Source organism: Musca autumnalis, unplaced genomic scaffold (genome assembly GCF_047663935.1).
Source record: "Musca autumnalis isolate F117 unplaced genomic scaffold, ASM4766393v1 scaffold_3, whole genome shotgun sequence".
Taxonomy (NCBI): domain Eukaryota; kingdom Metazoa; phylum Arthropoda; class Insecta; order Diptera; family Muscidae; genus Musca; species Musca autumnalis.
This window is the reverse complement of record NW_027411866.1, coordinates 54407034-54426511: the sequence shown is the minus strand read 5'-3', so window position 1 is coordinate 54426511 and position 19478 is coordinate 54407034. Positions and strand designations below refer to the sequence as shown.

Sequence of the window (19478 nt, the reverse complement as noted above, 5' to 3'; positions counted from 1 at the left end):
TAAAATTTGCGGTTTCTAAGTCTGTCTCGATAAATAAGTTAACGATAATTGAAAAATTATGAATCCATTCCCAGAATGATGTCGATGTATTCGTGGCCATCAAAGTCATATACCTCTAAAAGTTTGCAATAGACATTATTGGTAATTCGCGGTTTTAGACATATTTGGCCATCATCATAACATTGAATAGCGATGATAACTTTAGACATGTTCGCAAGTGGAACAGGACTTTTTTGCTATAAAAAACTTGATAAAATGTGTGTTCCAGAACCTGCAAGTTTCTAAAATTTTTACTACGATAGCAATTGCTTCCCTTGTGATATCGAAAAACATAGTAAAAATTAGTATATTATTGCAGTTCTGGAACAGAGCAATAATGTTTGAATACAAATATCCAATACATACATATGTAAATGAAATGTGAAGCAGGATATCGGTCCATATTTTAGAAGGAGGTGTTGTTATAGTAAATTTATAATTTTTACTATAAATACTGTTTTATATTAATAAATACTGCTTTGTATTAATAAATACAAATCATTTCAACCTGTGTCAGAATAATCGGTCGGTCCGAAATAAAGAATTTAACAACCATTAAGTCATGGTCTGTGAATGTGCACCTGGAATGTTCGGACTCTTTATAGAGATGGAGCAGTTTACACACTGACAGATGTACTTGCAAACTACTAAACCGATATTTTTGACGCACAGGAAATACGATGGATTGGGAAAGGCGTCATAACAACACCTAAAGGTGACGAAGCTGCCATGATAAAAAACACTAGTTTCGTGGCGTATTTGTAGTTAGTCGGATATTAAATCATATGGTCTCCGGTTTCACCCCGTTCGATGAAAGTCTTGCTACAATTCTGCTATATCAGGAAAAATGTCTAAAATTGTTTTTTCATTTCAAAAAAATCAAAGAAATTTGTTGATGCTACATCAATGGTTTTTGGTACATAGATTAAGAAAAAAATCAGCATTCCAAATCTGTTTTCGTTACTAACTTTGATCGTTGCGCGCTAAAGATATGACTGTTTTAATTATGATAATTACAAAAAATTCTAAAAAAATCGTGGCTTAATATTGTTATCTGTTATATCCTATTATCGTGAACTGAATTCGTAACCTTTGTGATGATGCAAAAAATAGTCGCAAAGTCTCAATGGATACGCGAAAAATCAAATTTATTAAAAAAATTCACGTATTTACAATCATATTTTTGAAACAATAGCGCTCATACTTACGAAAAATATATAAAAAAATTATAACAGCATCCAGACATTTTGAGGAGTAAAATGAAACCTAAGTTGTGAAGCTTGGAGCTATAGTATTCAAGTTATTTTCAAAAATACGAAGACAATATTACGAAAAAATTAAAATCATATATTTCCAATTTTATTTTTTTATGGTTTTCTAGGAAAAGTTGGAGAAAAATGTTTAGGGAAATCCAGCTGCGCGTCCAGACTAGAGCAAAAATTCAAAAACCCCCATTTTTCTGGTTTCAAAATGTCAGCATCCGTTTGAGGTAGATACAGTGGATATATTAAAAAATCATACATTAGAAACTTCAACTCTGAAGTGTACTCTTTAACTTCTCCTTTGAGCATTAAGCTCTACATTGTGTTGTAAAACCACTAATTGGAAAATAACATAATGAAACTCGTTTTCTTCAACGATTTTTACCGATTTTTTTACATTAGTACGACCACAGCTTCCGCTCAAATTATTATTTTAAGAACCCCCTCGGTGAATCGGGCTAAAACAGTTTATTTTACCGAAATGTGGTTAAAAGTTATGGTATAGTAAAACTGATCGCGAGTTACAATACCCCATACCTCAGTTTCAACATAAGTTAATTTTCTACAAAAAGCTTGATATGCTAATTTTTCAAAATCAGTTTTATTTGCGCTCATGCTCTCACTAAAGACAAGAACGAGCGGACCAAAGATATATTTTACGAGCGCTTAGAATTTTTTTAGGCAATTTTAATGTCAAAATTGGAAAGAAGAATACCTTTTCCCCAACAGTCGGGAATTTCAGTCTTCACAGTGTTAGTTACCAGTTGTCTGCCATCAGACAAAAAACAATAAATGCAATTGATCACGTTATGATAGATGGAAGACATTCTTCGAGCGTGTTGTATACAGGGTTTCGGAATAGAGCTATTGTTGATTCGACTCCGATTCCAGACTCCGAAGTCGATTTTTTCACGACTCCGACTCCGGAGTCTACTCCGAGGATAATTTCTGCTGTATCTTACAGCGAAAAGTAGCAAAACTTACAAATTAGAAAGTTTCGTTCATTCATTTGATAAATTTAAAATTTTTTGCCCGGAGTCGGAGTCAAGTTGTTTGTTCGACTTTTTTCCGTGCTGCTACTAAAGAGAAAAATGCGGCATATTGGGTTCTTCTGCAATCAGTTGCAACGCGTAGTGCATGAAGGATATATTGAGCGAAAATGAGAGGGGAGGAACGTCTTTTTCGCAGGAAAAAGATAAATGAAAAAGCGAGAATGTGAAAAAATCAAGATGTACAGGAGCCAGAATGAAGTCTGGAAATTCTACCAAAGAGTGAAACATCAAACTGATGCCTCTAATACAAGCACATCCCCCTGAAGATACGATCAAGGTAATCTGGTAACACAGATCCACACATAAAATTGCCAATATATTGGTTACGATCGCTAAAAGAAGCAACTGACATCTCTAAAAATTCAAAAAGAATCTGCGACAAGGTCAAAAATTCAAACAAGAATGCAAACCAACAACGTCAGTTGTGAAATATTAAGAAGCAAACTTTGACGAACAGATGTTGGGTGATCTCTAAGGACTATTCATATGATAGCCTCTTTTAGCCCCGGCAACTGGATCTCTATGAATATCCCTCAAACCTGCCTGTTGATCTAGAAGTTTTCTTCTGTATTTTGGGACTTCCCTGACATGCCCGTGATTTGGATGGATGGATGATTTGGTTAGCTTCCAAGTAGATGTTGCATCGAGATGCAAGTAGATGTTGGTCTCCTCAATTAATTGGTCAGTGCTGCGTTCTGGCAAGTTTGCAAGTTATTACTATGCTTATTACTTACCTTGGCAAAGCACACTGCCAACCTATCGCGTTGTATGTGGCTAACAATGTTTCTTTATCTGCTTGCCAAGTGCTGCCGGCTAGGGGCTTGAGGACATTCTTGCTACCTCTCATCGATGGCTGCACGAAAACTATCTGGCCATTTGATTTTTTTTTGCAGTTTGACAGGTTTTCGCCTGTACGTTCTCAGGAAAGTTTGTCCTTGACCTTGAGTTCGGTTGTTAACAGTGACGTGAAAAAATCACTTTGCAACAAAAAAAACAATGGAATATACTTGTGAACATTTTGTTCCGATAATTTTTCACAACTTTCGATGTGGATAACCATGGAATGAGTGCATCGATCAAATTAAATCTTTGTATGCTGATAAAGGACCATACTACAGCACTATGAAAAACTGGTTTAATGAATTCAATCGTGGCTGACACTAGCCAAATGACGAAGGTCGTGAGAATGGATCTCCATGTTATGTACAGTGAGATAGAGGCATCCCTGGGCATTTCTTCCACTAACTAACATTTGAACACCTGGCCGCTCAAATAGAGGATCTTGTGGATTGATGCAAAGAAATTGTGAATAAAAATGATCGTTGCGCTTCAAACGACGTTTATAAGATCGTCACAGACGACGAATCTTGAATCTGTGCTTAGGAGCCTGAATCAAAACAGGAATCGACCGTTTAGGTCTTCGATAGCGAAAGTTGTTCATGTAAGAAGCACTTCGAAGAAAATGGTCGCCTGTTCCTTCGCCAAAACTGACCGTGTGTCGACTATACGGCATCAGAAATGTAGGACGGGTTATTCTGAGTGATACACTACAATTTGTTTGCCAGAAGTCTCCTGATAAATTCGAAAAACGAACCAGAGAAGACGAATCATTCTGCATCATGACAATGCGAGCTCTCACACATCGATTCAAACCTGCGCCTCTTTAATCGGACAAAACGTTGAATTGATGGGTTATCCACCGGACAGTACAGACTGGGAATCAAATGACTTAATTTCATTCCAGCATATCAAGAAAAAAGACGTGTTAAACGATTTCCGAAGCCAGAAGATGCTATAAAAGCGTTTAAAAAACATGTTTTGGAAGTTTTGGTTTGAGTGCATGAAAAAGCGTATAAATCATGCTGCAGACAATTTAAAAAACCAATAAAACAATTTTTGATGGGAAATATTCGGGTTTTCATTGTAGGACCAGATAGTTATCGTTCAGCCCCCGTATTATAGCAAATAGCAGTGGCATGCGCGGACTTTTTGTACAGCTGTCGAATGTGACCACCAGGACTTTGGGGTTACCACCAGGACTTGCACATTCACCAGGACTTGCATATTCAGTGGGTCTTAATTTCCACAGTCCATGTGATGAATAGTGTGGCTGTTGACTTATTCATGAGTATTTTCATATTTCTCGCTTGGAACAACTCAAAATGATCAATGACACAAATATTATCAATGGTGGGACCTGACGTCATGAGCGTAAAATCATCTGCGTAAGTAACTATATCTGAACAGCTTAGTATTGCTGATCGTATGAAAAAGTCGGGTTCAATGCTACTGTATGGTCAGGGACCATACTTGTTGTAATTATTTTGAACGACACTGTTATTTGTCGTGTTTTGTTATTTACTTTGGTCTAGCGGTTCGCGAATTTACATATGTACGCACATATATGCAATATCCAGCCTATTCCCTTTGCTGCTTTCCAACAAGGTTGGAAAACATAATTATGCTTTATAAGCAGCCAAGGCAGCAAAGGGAGTCTAGTCTTTGATCGAGTTTAAAAGCGCACGCAAACGTCTCCCCACAGTGAACACAAAGTTAAACACAAAAAGAACAAAAGAAAAATAGAAAGAACACTACATTTTGTTAAACATACAATTTATACATGAAATCACAAACAGAAACAAACAACACGAATTGTTACAAGTCACACATCAATTTGTTTAAAATATTACGAAAAACATAAAAAAATACAAACCACAAACATTCACCATTGTACATATACTCACAGAACATCAAATGTTAAAATCATAAATAATATAAATAAGTTAAAAAATACTTAAACCTAATTAAAAACTACTTAAACCTAGTTAAAATCAAATTAATCTAATATTGCACCTACAAAGAATTTGCACTTAACCCCCATTTTTGTAAATAAAACCTAATTCTACCCTAAATTGAAATTTAAAGTAAAGCTAAAGAATTGTGCTATCTAAAATCTACATAAAAACATCAAAAAGCTAAAACATACAACATTCATACACACATACATGCAACATTGAAGTACAAATAAAATTACACTTGAATTATAAAACTTAACAACACTTACCTTATCATTTAAAACGAAGCAAAAACTATAAAAAAGGTTTGCAACAAAACATTGGTCCATGCGAGCCAGATGAGTGTTTTTTAAATAATTAAAAATCGCAATAAAAGTCCATAAATATAAAATAATTCAAAAATTTTCATCAATCAATAATAATAATTTAAATTAAAAAGTGAACTAGAACCTATGTGACCCAATCAGTGAACCTGCAAAATTGAACCCGTAAAGCGGAATATAAAAAAAATACATGAAAACAATAATTGACAGTGAGAAAGCAGTAGTGCAAAAGAACATTAATAAAATAAAAAAAAAATTAAGTGTGAAAAAAGTGCTAAAAACAAGGAAACAGTATTAACACAAAATAAGTGGAAAAAGTGCATATTGAAATATATTCAGTGGAATAACATAAAAACCGAAAGCACTAATTTGGAAGATCACAAAAAAATAAACGAACCGGTGAGAGAGAAAATAAAACATTTTTGATTGGAAAACAATACAGTGGAAACAACACATAACGAACAGTGAAACAAATATACAGTGGAGAAATTTTTGAAGCGCACAGTGAATAACAATAACAACAAAGTTAACATAGAGAGTAACAAGAAAATTGCAAATTATAAACTATTACAAAAACAACAAGTGGAAGTGTCATACATGTTGGAAACAAAAAATACATGAAGATCAGTGTGAAAAATAGCTGGAAAATACAAAACAGTGAAGCACACAACCAGTAAAACATAAAGTTAAAAGAGAACCCACATACATTGGCAAACAATTTAGACAAAATCAAAAATTCAACAAATTACGACAACAACAATAACAGTGCGTGCAAAACTATTGGTGAATTACAACAACAACTATAGTGTTTAAAATTTTTTGGAAAGCACAGTGTACGCCATACAGAACGAACAGTGGGAATTTACAGTGGAACATATATATAACGGCAGTGAGAGAACATAAAGTGCTTAGTAATTAAAAATATACAAAAAAAAAAGACAAGTGCCAAAACTATTACAACAAAAAGCTCAGAAAAACAACAACAATTTATACAATACAGTAAAACAAAATCAAAAATATAAAAAGAGGAACTTTTTATAACAAAAGATCTACAAATAACACAAAGATTAATAAACTAATAAACGGTTCGGTACGGGTTTCAACAATACAACAACCAACAACACAAGAGAAGGAACATAATCAGCAGAGAGAAGAAGAAGCACGCTACCATTGGAACAGAGAGAGAGAGCGGGTACACACACACAAACACCATATACATCACAACAAACGACACCAAGAAAATTATCAAAGTGAGTACCCATGCAATTTTAAATTGGCGTGATTCAAAGGATACAGGGTGCGGCAAAAAACTGACACCGACTCTGAAACCCTTGATGACGCGTCTTATTATTGGATAATTTGACGAAATCGACACAAAATACCCAATTCCGTGCTAATTTTTGGAAAAGAGGACTGACGTTGACCCTTCAACAATCGCGGGGAATACACATACACGTCCATTTTACACGCATACACTCAAACCCTAGAATTTACCACCCAGACAATCTCATTTTTGGGTAGTTTTTACATAAATCTTTGCTCTCACACATAAATACTTTGAAATTGGCGCGAAAATCTAAGAAAAAAAAAAACGCGTAATCTAGAAACGTTATTCACACTTACATTGATAACTGGGAATTTTGTGCTCATACATTGAGTAAAAGACACATACATACACAAAAGAGTTTTTTTTGGAAAAAGTTTGGAATAATTGGAAAACATTTTGGAAATTTCTCTCATTTTTGTGGAAAATTGGAAGATTTTGACTCTCTTCTCTCTGAAACCTTTTCTCGTCTGTCCGTATACTGTGGGAATTTTTCATATGCAACTATTTTGGCGCTTATTTTAGCAAAAAATTTGCACAGCTAGACATTGTAAAGCTAGACATTTTCTGTTTTTTTGCCCTGGAAATTTGTATTTTCGCCGAATTTTGTTACTTATTGCTCATATACTTATTGGAACCGTGGAAATTTTGCTAAAATTTTGGAAAAAAATCAAAAAAACTCTCTTTTTTCGTCTGTCCGAATACAGTGGGAACTTGTACAAAATCAAACGCCATTATTATATTTGAAGAGGCTGGTTGCCATCTTTTTTTGGAAGTTCGAACATTACATACTTTATCTAGCGTCTACATTACAATTTTGGGGCAAAGCTTTGGCGTCCTAGTTGTACAACAGCGATAATTACATAGAATATTCAACCATTTATTAAAGAATTTGGCCAATTTACATACATAAATCAGTACATAAGCTTATATGTGGAACTTATGGCGCATTTTAGGCGTCATAATTTCAAGGAACATAACCTTTAAGGAAAACATATACATTTCTTTTGGATAATAAGACTCTTTTTTCGATGTTTACAATCGCATTTTTGAGAATACGTACATGACCAAGCACATCTTTTTTGAATTTTGGCGTCATTAAAGCAAGAAAAAACATAACCTTAACAAGCAATTGGTTTTTTTGCGGAGTTTTTTGGAATACCTAGAGGCTTATTTACCCACATAACCCTTAAAGAAAAAATAGTCTACATAACCGCCATATTACATATAACAACCGATAACATTGCAAACAGCGTGGCGTCATTGTAATACACAACAAAGTAAACACAATCCGTATGGTGGACAAGCGTGAACAATTGGAGGTTAGATAACCTCAATATTTGAAACTCAACCTTTATGAACATTTTTATCCCATATTTACCAATTTTTTAAACAGCCATTTCTCATTTAAACAAATAAAATATTTCTTTTCTGGAACTCTTTGATTTATCCCCAATATATTTTCAATTGTGAAATATTTTGCTGGGATTTGTTGACTACATGTATTGTCTCAACAAAAAACTTTAAAACTTTGAACCAATCAAATTTTGGATAATATACTGCCTCAAATAAAATAAAATCCTCCTGTAAGTGGAATATTAAGTGATTTTATAAAATTTTGATAAATTTTGCGGCTGAAAATTGACACGTTGCTGAACCTATGAAGTGACAACCCAACAAACATTTTTTGGAAAATCTTTTGTGGATAAAATTTATTTAAAATTTTTCGATTTTTTGCTCGTTTGTGCTTCTTATCGTTTTTTGGACCATCAAGTGTTACTTTTTGTCGTCTTTTTGCACATTTCTAACTTAAGTTTGAAAAAAAAAATCAACCCTTTGTGGAACAAGTGCACACATTTCTCTTGCTTTTCTTGCCTCAACTCTTTTTGGAAGAATTTATCTTGTCGAAGTTTAAATTTTTTGCGGTTTTCAAAGATATTTAATTACAAATATTTCTTTTTCTCTCACAAAATCCTCGTCAGTGATTCTAAAGCAATTTAAGATCGTTTTGACTCTACAAATTATTCGTTGATTTTATAATTTGGAAAATAACATCCGAAATTTTGAAAAATCAAAATTTTTTGGATTTGTTGTAAAACCAAAAGGAACAAGTTTGTCCTCGTCATTGGTCGACTTTGACAAATTCTTGCACAGCAAAAATCTGTTTGAAAGTTAGACCCTTCACTTATCAAAATGGACAAATCTTTATGCGAAAAGTTTGCGAATTGCGTGAATGATCTTAGTGATTACACGTCAATATTATCAATTGCAAATCAGATAGACGACATACATTCATTGGAGTCATCACGAGTGCGGCTAGATGCGGTATACGATCAAGTCAAACGAGCTTATGAGGAGTGTCGAGATTACGTTCCTGAAGCCGAGGAGAAACCCATCGACAAGAATAAGTTAAGGAAACATTACTTGGAGGCGATAGACGCTTATAAAAAGGCAATAGGATCACTTAACGGACAAATACAAACGGTGAAACTAAATGAGAAAGAGGAAAGAGCCAAAAGAGAATCTCTAATGGAACAAAAAGCTAGCGGAGAGCCCACTTTAACCCAGATTTCGAGATTGCCACCATGTGATACGGAATGTTTTAAAGGAGGATACGCTGGCTGGCCAACTTTCAGAGATTTATTCACAGCAATCTTCATAACAAGTTCGAAATTGAGCAACGTGGAGAAACTTTTCCATCTTAAACAAAAGACAACAGGCGAAGCTCGAGAAATCATCAATCAGGTGCCCTTAACAAACGATGGGTTTGAGCTCGCCTGGAAACTTTTGACAGATCGATATGAAAATCGGAGGATGCAAGTGAACGAGCAGCTTAAAGTACTCTTTAATCTCCCAAATGTAACCACAGATTCCAGTTTTACGATCCAAAAATTACAGAGGACAGTCAATACATGCGTACAAACTCTGGAGACTCTAAAAATTAATGTTTCTGGCTGGGATCCACTTCTGATTTATCTTTGCTCCAGTAAATTACCCAGATCTTTTTTAGAGGAATTTGAAAATTCTTTGGAAGATTGTAAGACCCTGCCCTCTTGGGAAGATTTTAATAAGTTTCTCACGCATAAATTCAAGACTATGGAGTCGGTGGGCAATATCAAGCCAAGCTTTTCAAAATTCAATCAAGGAAAACCCGATCCAAATAAGAAGATGAGATACACCAACAGTTTCCAGACAAGCACTTTACCGAAACCTCAAAATCAAAGCGCTGTGGGAAAAAATAAAACTAATTTATCTCAACAATCCAAACAACAGTACCAAAATACTTGCCAACTTTGCAAGTCGAATCATTTTATTCGAGATTGTCAACAATTTTTGGCTAAGAACGTGAATGACAGAATTCATGTGGTCAAAAACGCTCATTTATGTTATAATTGCCTATCTGCCAATCATGGAGTAAAAGAATGCAAGAGTCGTTTTGGCTGTAGGAATTGCAGTCAACGACATCATACAACGCTACATAAGGGTACAGAAGCCCGAACCGCAACACAACCCCTAGAACGAGATGAAGTACGCCCTAGTACGAGTGCTTCAGCTCTCACTACGTTCATACAGTCCACATCGAATGAAGAATCACAAAATATTACTACATTGACTCTCCAGGATAATGGAAATAATAAGCAAAATTCGGGAGAAACATTACTTTTTACAGCGCTTGTGCAAATTGAAGCGAATGGCCAATTTTATGACGCCAGAGCAATAATTGACTCTGGGTCTCAGTCAACCTTCATTACAGAAAAGCTCAAAAATCGGTTGAGTCTGCCAACAAGAAAGAATCTAGTGCACGTCTCAGGCATAAATCAACTTGTTGCAGAAACATCAAATAGATCTTGCGTTTTTACTTTACGATCACGAGTCGAACCCAGCTTTAAATTGGAAGTTTGGGCACCCGTGTTAAAATCGTTACCATCAAATTTGCCGCCCTATACTTTGGATAAGACTCAACTTAGAGATGCCACGAATATGGAGTTAGCAGATCCTAAATTCTATATCAGCCAACCAGTCGATCTGTTAATTGGGATGGATATAGGACCACTTATCTTTACAGTTGGAGCTCCGATGAAATCAATTGGTACTCTATTAGCCCAAAAAACAGTTTTTGGATGGATTATTGGCGGACCATTAATAGATGGATCACGGAAACAAAGACAAATTACACTTTGTAACACAATTTCTCTGGAAAAAATATTAACACGTTTTTGGGAGGTGGAAGAAACCCCAAAACAGGTTTTGAGGTCAGAGGATGATGTCTTTTGCGAACAAAACTACATGGAAACCACTCGAAGAAATCCAGATGGTCGATACGTGGTTACACTACCCTTTAAAAAATGCGAAGAGCTTGGAGATTCGAGGAATATAGCACTGGCGCAATTCTACAGGATGGAAAGAAAGCTAATGAAAACCCCTGAAATCAAGGAACTCTATGATAAAACGATCCTGGAATATCTTGAATTAGGACATATGAGGAAGATTTCGGCACAGGATATTAGCAAAACTCCGAACTATTACCTACCTCATCATGCGGTTATCAGACCCGAGAAGATAACGTCGAAACTCAGGGTGGTTTTCAATGCCTCAAGCCCAACATCAAACAAAAAGAGCCTGAATGATAACTTATTTGCTGGTCCAATATTACAACAGGATATTGTGTTACAAGTGCTGAAATGGAGATTTTTCAGATATGTCTTTAACGCCGATGTGACAAAAATGTACCGGCAAATATTATTGAACCCCAAGCAAACCCAATTCCAAAGGATTCTATTTAGAAAATCTCTCAATGATCCTGTTGAAGACTACGAATTACTGACGGTCACTTTTGGAGTGAATTGCGCACCTTTTCTAGCCCTGCGAACTCTAATACAATTGGCAGAAGACATAAAGGATACCCACCCTCTAGCATCGAAAATAATATTGGAAAATTTATATGTCGATGATGTGTTAGCCGGAGGGCACACATTACAAGATACAATCAATTCTCGGAAAGAACTTATTTCTGCAATGGAATCTGCAGGATTCGAGCTAATGAAATGGACATCAAATGATCCACAGATTATTAGTGATTTACCAGCGGAAAAATTACTTCCTGTAAACTTACTTGATATTTCCGAGGATGCATCTACAAAAACCTTAGGAATACGTTGGAATATCTCAGGAGATTTCTTCACATTCAACCCTCCAGACATGGAGAATAAGGATTCTTACACAAAAAGAGAAGTACTTTCAACGATCGCGAAATTATTCGATCCATGTGGTTGGCTCGCGCCTATTGTAGTGGTAGCGAAGCTAGTCATGCAACAAATATGGCTAGATAAAATAACCTGGGATGATATTCTAAAACCCCTTACAATGTTAAATTGGAAAAACTTCGTCAAAAATAGTTGCGAGATAGAAAACTTGAAAATACCAAGATGGATTCATTTCTCACCAGACACAAACATCGAGATACATGGATTTTGCGACGCCTCAGAGAGTGCCTACGCAGCCGCCTTGTACATAAGAATTGAAAAATTGAATAACGAAATTGAAACTTTTTTGTTAACGGCAAAAACTAGAGTTGCGCCTATCAAAAAGATCTCTCTTCCACGGCTGGAATTATGCGGAGCCGTTTTACTGTCGAAATTGACGCATACAATCTTAAAAAATCTTCAAATCTCAAACTTTTCATTACACTATTGGACTGATTCTACAATAGTCCTTGCCTGGCTCAAGAAACCGCCTTGCCATTGGTCAACTTTCGTCGGAAATAGAATATCAGAGATTTTAGACAATGTGGGAATCATATTGACTCAGAGGATAACCCAGCAGACATTGCTAGTCGGGGTTGCTCGCCTAATGAGCTAAATAGTCATCAGTTATGGTGGCATGGCCCACACTGGTTGAAATTACAGAAATCCAGTTGGCCATTAAAGGAAGTTACTGAAGAAACTAATCTAGAAGCAAAAACTGTAAAAGTTCTGGCGATTAACATCGATGAAGATCCCTTGCAGAATTTTTCTTCTCTATCAAAACTTTATCGAACATATGCTTATGCTTTGAGATTTTGGCGGAATACCGGTGAAAATAGACGGCATCTTCGAGTTTCATCGATGGAGCTTACAGCAGAGGAAATTCAAAGCGGGAAAAGAGCCGCCATTATACGAACCCAGAAATTTTACTTTCCCGATGAGTACGATGTTTTACAAAAGCGCTCTCGAATATCATCAAGCAGTTCTTTGCTAACCTTGAACCCTTTCTTAGACGCAAAAGGCATTATGCGAGCAAATGGTAGGCTCGTACAATCGCCGGCACTCACCTACAATGAACGGCATCCTATTATTCTGCCCTACAATGCGAAGTTGACACATCTACTTGTTGAATTTTCACACAAAGTAACGTTACACGGTGGAAACCAGTTACTAACACGTATTTTGAGATCTGAATTCTGGATATTCAGACTAAAGCCATTGATAAAAAAAGTTATCAACAACTGCAAACCATGTGTATTGTATAAAAGTCATGCTCAAAAGCAGATAATGGCATCTCTGCCACCCGAAAGGACGTTATTGTCACGCCCATTTAACACAACAGGGGTTGATTTCGCTGGACCATTCAACATCAAAAACTTCACTGGTAGAGCTTGTTTGATCACCAAAGGCTACGTCTGTGTTTTTGTTTGTTTCGCGACAAAAGCTATGCACCTCGAAGCCACCAGCGATTTATCAACTCAGTCATTCCTAGCAGCATTTTCGCGATTTATTGGTCGGCGCGGCTGCCCATCATGTATTTACTCAGACAATGGTACAAATTTTGTGGGAGCTGCGGAAATTTTGAAAAAGGAAAGACTCGCTTTTTTCAAGACTCTACAAAACTCTGTTATTCATCACAACATACAGCAAAATCTTAATTGGAAATTCATTCCTCCTGGAGCTCCCCATATGGGCGGTCTTTGGGAGGCAGGTGTAAAATCCTTTAAAACCCATTTGCGTAAATCAATTCCGAAAATGAACTTTACATTTGAGGAACTTTCTACTATTTTAATACGGATTGAAGCATGTCTGAATTCTAGGCCCCTCAGTCCAGCTAGTGAGGATCCTAGCGATTTAGCTCCGCTTACACCAGGTCATTTTTTGATTGGCACGCCAATTCTTGCTCCCCCCGAACCCGATTTGTCAGATACTGACATTAACTTTGCTAACAGGTGGAAAAGACTCAAGATTATTTCCCAAAACTTTTGTCAGAGATGGAAATTAGAGTATCTTAGAGAATTGCACCGTAGAACAAAATGGAAATATCAGCAGGATAATCTAAAAGAGGGCGACTTAGTAGTCATTAAGGACGACAGACTAGCTCCCAATGAATGGAAAATGGGAAGGGTGGAAAGAGCTTATCATGGGGTTGACTCAAACGTTCGAGTAATTGACTTACGTACAAGTGGAGGAACAGTTACGAGACCCATCACAAAAGTCGTCAAATTATTTACCGACTGACTAGTCGGACCCCTTATTTGTAAAAATCTTGGTACTCGCCTCTCCCTCTTTTCAGATATGGCCGCCTATTTGCAGGAACGCAACACACCAGCCAGCAACCGTACCCTCAGACCAGTGCAGCGATAACGTTCCCGCTCAGCCGAACGACAGCAGCCGCCTCAACAACGCAGCCGATCTTCCCAACGCCGTAGCCTCAGAGACGAGAGACGCGAACGACCCAGTCATTGGCAGTTTGCCTGTGGCCTGTGTCAAGAAGATCACGCCCTCAGCTCCTGCCGTCGATTCCTAGGTCTCACGTTGCATCAAAGGTACGAAACTGTCGAAAGAAGGAGTATTGCAGAAACTGCCTGGCCAGAAGCCACCTAGCGCCTGACTGCCCGTCTTTAATCAGCTGCCGGAGATGCGATTTGCGCCACCACACACTTCTTCACGGCGCTCCACAGATGGACGAGCCTCTGCCGTCAATCCCAGATCTCATCATCAAATTCACTTGGGATTTGGTTTTCGTTCCTACGGCTATGGTGCGTGTGTTGGCTGAAGGCATAGATACGTATGCTACAATAAGGGCTCTGGTCAGTCAGTCATCAGTGATGTCAAGGATTTCGTACTCCTCCTTCAGGCGGTTGGGTCTTCGGTCATTTCTTCATCAAAGTAGGAGATTTGCTACCTTTAAGATAATGGCACGCAACACAAACGATACCTGGGCGCTCAAGGTGAACGCATTAATTACGAATGAATTGCCTTATCGACCCTACAATGACCCAATCATTGAGGACCCAACGCATGATTTTGTGCCAAATCGCCTCGCTGATGTCGATCCCCGCGGTAACACCCCCATAGAGCTAGAATTGGGCGGCGACACATATTCTGCAATCAGACGAGAGGGCAGGTTTTTCACCGGGCTGGGGGACGTGTACGGCTACGAGACGGCGTTGGGCTACGTCATCAGCGGTCCAATCAAGAACTTGCCGAGGAGCTGAGCTGCTGAATTTCATCACTGTGTCACTGTGGGGGGAGAATGTATGGTCAGGGACCATACTTGTTGTAATTATTTTGAACGACACTGTTATTTGTCGTGTTTTGTTATTTACTTTGGTCTAGCGGTTCGCGAATTTACATATGTACGCACATATATGCAATATCCAGCCTATTCCCTTTGCTGCTTTCCAACAAGGTTGGAAAACATAATTATGCTTTATAAGCAGCCAAGGCAGCAAAGGGAGTCTAGTCTTTGATCGAGTTTAAAAGCGCACGCAAACGTCTCCCCACAGTGAACACAAAGTTAAACACAAAAAGAACAAAAGAAAAATAGAAAGAACACTACATTTTGTTAAACATACAATTTATACATGAAATCACAAACAGAAACAAACAACACGAATTGTTACAAGTCACACATCAATTTGTTTAAAATATTACGAAAAACATAAAAAAATACAAACCACAAACATTCACCATTGTACATATACTCACAGAACATCAAATGTTAAAATCATAAATAATATAAATAAGTTAAAAAATACTTAAACCTAATTAAAAACTACTTAAACCTAGTTAAAATCAAATTAATCTAATATTGCACCTACAAAGAATTTGCACTTAACCCCCATTTTTGTAAATAAAACCTAATTCTACCCTAAATTGAAATTTAAAGTAAAGCTAAAGAATTGTGCTATCTAAAATCTACATAAAAACATCAAAAAGCTAAAACATACAACATTCATACACACATACATGCAACATTGAAGTACAAATAAAATTACACTTGAATTATAAAACTTAACAACACTTACCTTATCATTTAAAACGAAGCAAAAACTATAAAAAAGGTTTGTAACAAAACAGCTACCGTCAGTGTTTTGTGGAAAGATGTAGAAGATCTTAGTTATTCCTTGTTATTCTCTTAATTCTCATGACTACTATATCGGTCAATATCGTCGAACGGCATATACCTACATATGTATGTAATAACCTATCAAGCTTTCTCTGACTTTCTTTGGTCGGTATGCGTATTTGCAGGATCGGTGGTGCATACTCAAAAATGTCATGATAATTTATTTGTTCTCCTTTTCTCTCGTCTCCTGCAGACCAAATTCGTAAAAACAAGACTTGGAAAGAAATTAAAAACAATTCTCGAAATATACACATCGACTAAATAAATGAGCGTGGTAGCTCCTTCACACAAACACACAAGAGACCTCCCAGCAAACACAATGTCGGACGTCCGACGCGTCTGCTCAAAGTCTGAAGTTTTTTCCGACGCGTCTGACCGATTTCGGTCCGGACTCTGTCCGGTTAGTCTGACGAACTTTTTTCCCTCTCTATCTCTATCTCTCTCCTCTCTCCCTCTCTCTCTCTGAAGGCAATCCGAGAAAAAATTAAAAGGGAAATTTGACCTTGACGAGTTTGACCTTGAAGGTGAGGTTGAATGCATGTGTTCACAATTATTATTCTTTAAGACGAGAGCTACATCTTTTCTTCTACGAGTAAACCCTTCTACGAGTAAATTCTAAGCGGTTTAGAAGATATGTATGTATGTGCCTGACAAAATGATCCCTTTTGACATCAAAGCCTCAGGTCTTTGGAGGCCCATAACCGCGAAAGTTGAAGTAATAGGGAAAAACGACGGGGTACGTTTCTTCCTATTTTTGGTCTTCTATCCCGCTGCGGTGTCAGAATATGTTTAATAATTTCCATGTCGCACAGTGTTAATAACAATTGTTTTACATATTTCACAGATCCTGTTGATGAATTTGTTGTTCACCACTGTTGGATTTTTTCCTACCAAATAACGCTGAAATATTTAACAGCCTAAGATGACATTAAAACCTTTGATATGTTTATAGTAGGTGAACAAATATTTGAATGCAAGGATTTTAATTTTTCATGAACTAACTTTGTAGTTTTAACATTTTAAAATAATAAAAACAAATTTTGTTCGAATGCTGGTAAAAAATCAGAAATTCATACGATAGTTCATCAGACTTCGGATCGAATTCTTTCGAAAGTCGTCCAAAACTTCCGACTTTCATAAGATTTTACTTCTGAATTCGTACCGATATCTGTCAGAACGTTGGTTAATAAATCAGAAATTCATACGATAGTTCATCTGAATTCGGACGGAAAGTCTGCAAAAACTTCTAATTTTCATTCGAATTTCGGCCAGAGAACACGTCAACCACTCCATATGACTTTCGGTCAGAGTTCGAACCGAACTAGCATCCGAACTTGGACGTTTCTTCCGACTTTCGGAACGAATTCGGTCCGAATTCGGATATTTCCTCCGATTTTGGTTTGCTGGGCTGATACCCTGGCGTGTGTGGCGATAAAAAAGGAAGAACCCAGTGGGCATACAACAATCACAAACAAAGAAGCAAGAAACATTGTTGTTGCTTGTAATTCGAAGTAATTTCATTTAGTTTGTTGCATTGTCCGTTGCATGTTGTCCGTTTTGTCGGATTGTTTAAGGTGCCGCGAGCTGCGACTACAACTGCAACAGCTAAAACTTCGGCAACAGCTATAACAACAATAATGAATATGTACATGCAATCCGTCATGCTGGTGTGAATGATTCATTAATTTCGCGCCTTCAGTTCTTAACGCGCCGTAACAAACGCGAACCAGTTACGAATATTTAGGAATGAATACGACGTCGAGTTCCATAGGTTGTTCGGCATGACGTTGCTTTGTGTCTTTGGCCAAAGATTAACCAAAGATGGCATTGTTTGTATGCTGAGATTGTTTATGAGAAAGGCGGCCTTTGCAGAATCACTTCAAAATAACGTCTTTATCAAGAGAGTTAGTGTGTGCAAAGTCATCATCACCTGAAGGCGTTGGCATTTCACTTCAACACCACACAAACAATTACATATTCATAGGTATTGAAATGTACAGAGGTGAATTGGAAAGGGCCAGATCAAGCAGTTGCCTCATCGGCCTCCGTTGAAGTTTTGCACAAATCTCAAACAGAGTTAACTTGCATCTCTAGTACATAGACAATTGTTGTATCCATAGAAAATCATTCTTATACTTTGCAATAACTCTATATTTTTGACCGTTACGGGATTACCATGTGATATAGAGGACAAAAGGCCTTTTAACGGTTGGGGTTTTTTTACAGAAAACTGTCAGCCGGTACTATGCATCGGATTGACTCCAAGGAATCTTCAACCAGGGACCTCAATAATTTTGTGTTTGTTGTAGTATAATTTGTTCATAATGGGAGCGGCAATATGTCCCGGAGTGCCTGCTGTTTTGATCATTGACGGAACAGATAAGAAGTCCTGCCATCGATTAGTACCGTTTGCCAGATCCACATCCACCATATATCAACTTCGGCGAGATGTATAGGATGTAGGGAATGGGTGCACTTCAGATGCTGCTCAGGTCTTAGTCGCCTCCAGGACTACGGTTGATGCTTGCTACGCCAGAGCATCTAACATTGTACCTTTCCGCGGGACATCATCACTGGTGCAGCCGCTCGCTGCATATTGGTGGTGGAATACCCGAATTTAGACCAAATTTGGAAATGAGCGTGATTAGCTTCCAAGTCTCAAGAATTAGGGAACATATTATTGAAATCAACAGGCTAAAAGGCGAACATAGGCAGAAAACGTGCCTAGACCACCTGTTTGAAATGTTGGATAATCAACTGTTAGTGTGGACGCCAGTCATTTGCGAAGATCAGGAATAAGATGTCGAAAACCCGTAGAGTGAAACAGGAAGTTCCGTAAGGTGGGGTGATATCTGCTGTACTGTTTAACCTCTACTTTTCTGGAATTCCAAACCCTCAAGATGGCATTTTAGGGTCGAGTCCTATCGTCGATAATATACGTGATGTCTACATAGCTGACTTAGTGAGTTCTGCCATTTGAGGAATAAGAAAATAATCGCCAGTAAATCCACTGCCATACTGTTAACCACCAGGACGGCTGAAATTAAGCTCCCCCCGGAACAAATTGGTCGTTTTGGTAACGTTTGACAGCATTTATGTTTCCCGCGCAAGCTACAACTATTTGCGACAAGATCAGAAGCAGTAACAGGGTTCTGACGTCGCTGGTTTGGGCTGCTGAGAAAGAAACCTAGTTGACTGTTACAAAGCAATAGGCCGGTCTGTGGTAAGCTATGCGGCGCCAGCGTATGTAAATGTTAGCGCTACGCAGTGGAAGAATATTTAAATCTGCCCGAATGCAGCCCTTA

At 37.5% G+C, this 19478-nt stretch overlaps 1 long non-coding RNA gene across 1 annotated transcript; it reads left to right on the top strand.

The window, feature by feature from the left end:
* Positions 1 to 4653: 4653 nt before the first annotated feature.
* Positions 4654 to 16065, top strand: LOC141399565 (uncharacterized). The gene is made up of 2 exons (XR_012411869.1): positions 4654 to 6721; positions 14335 to 16065. It is a non-coding gene; the product is annotated as an uncharacterized lncRNA (long non-coding RNA).
* The last annotated feature ends 3413 nt before the right edge of the window (positions 16066 to 19478 follow it).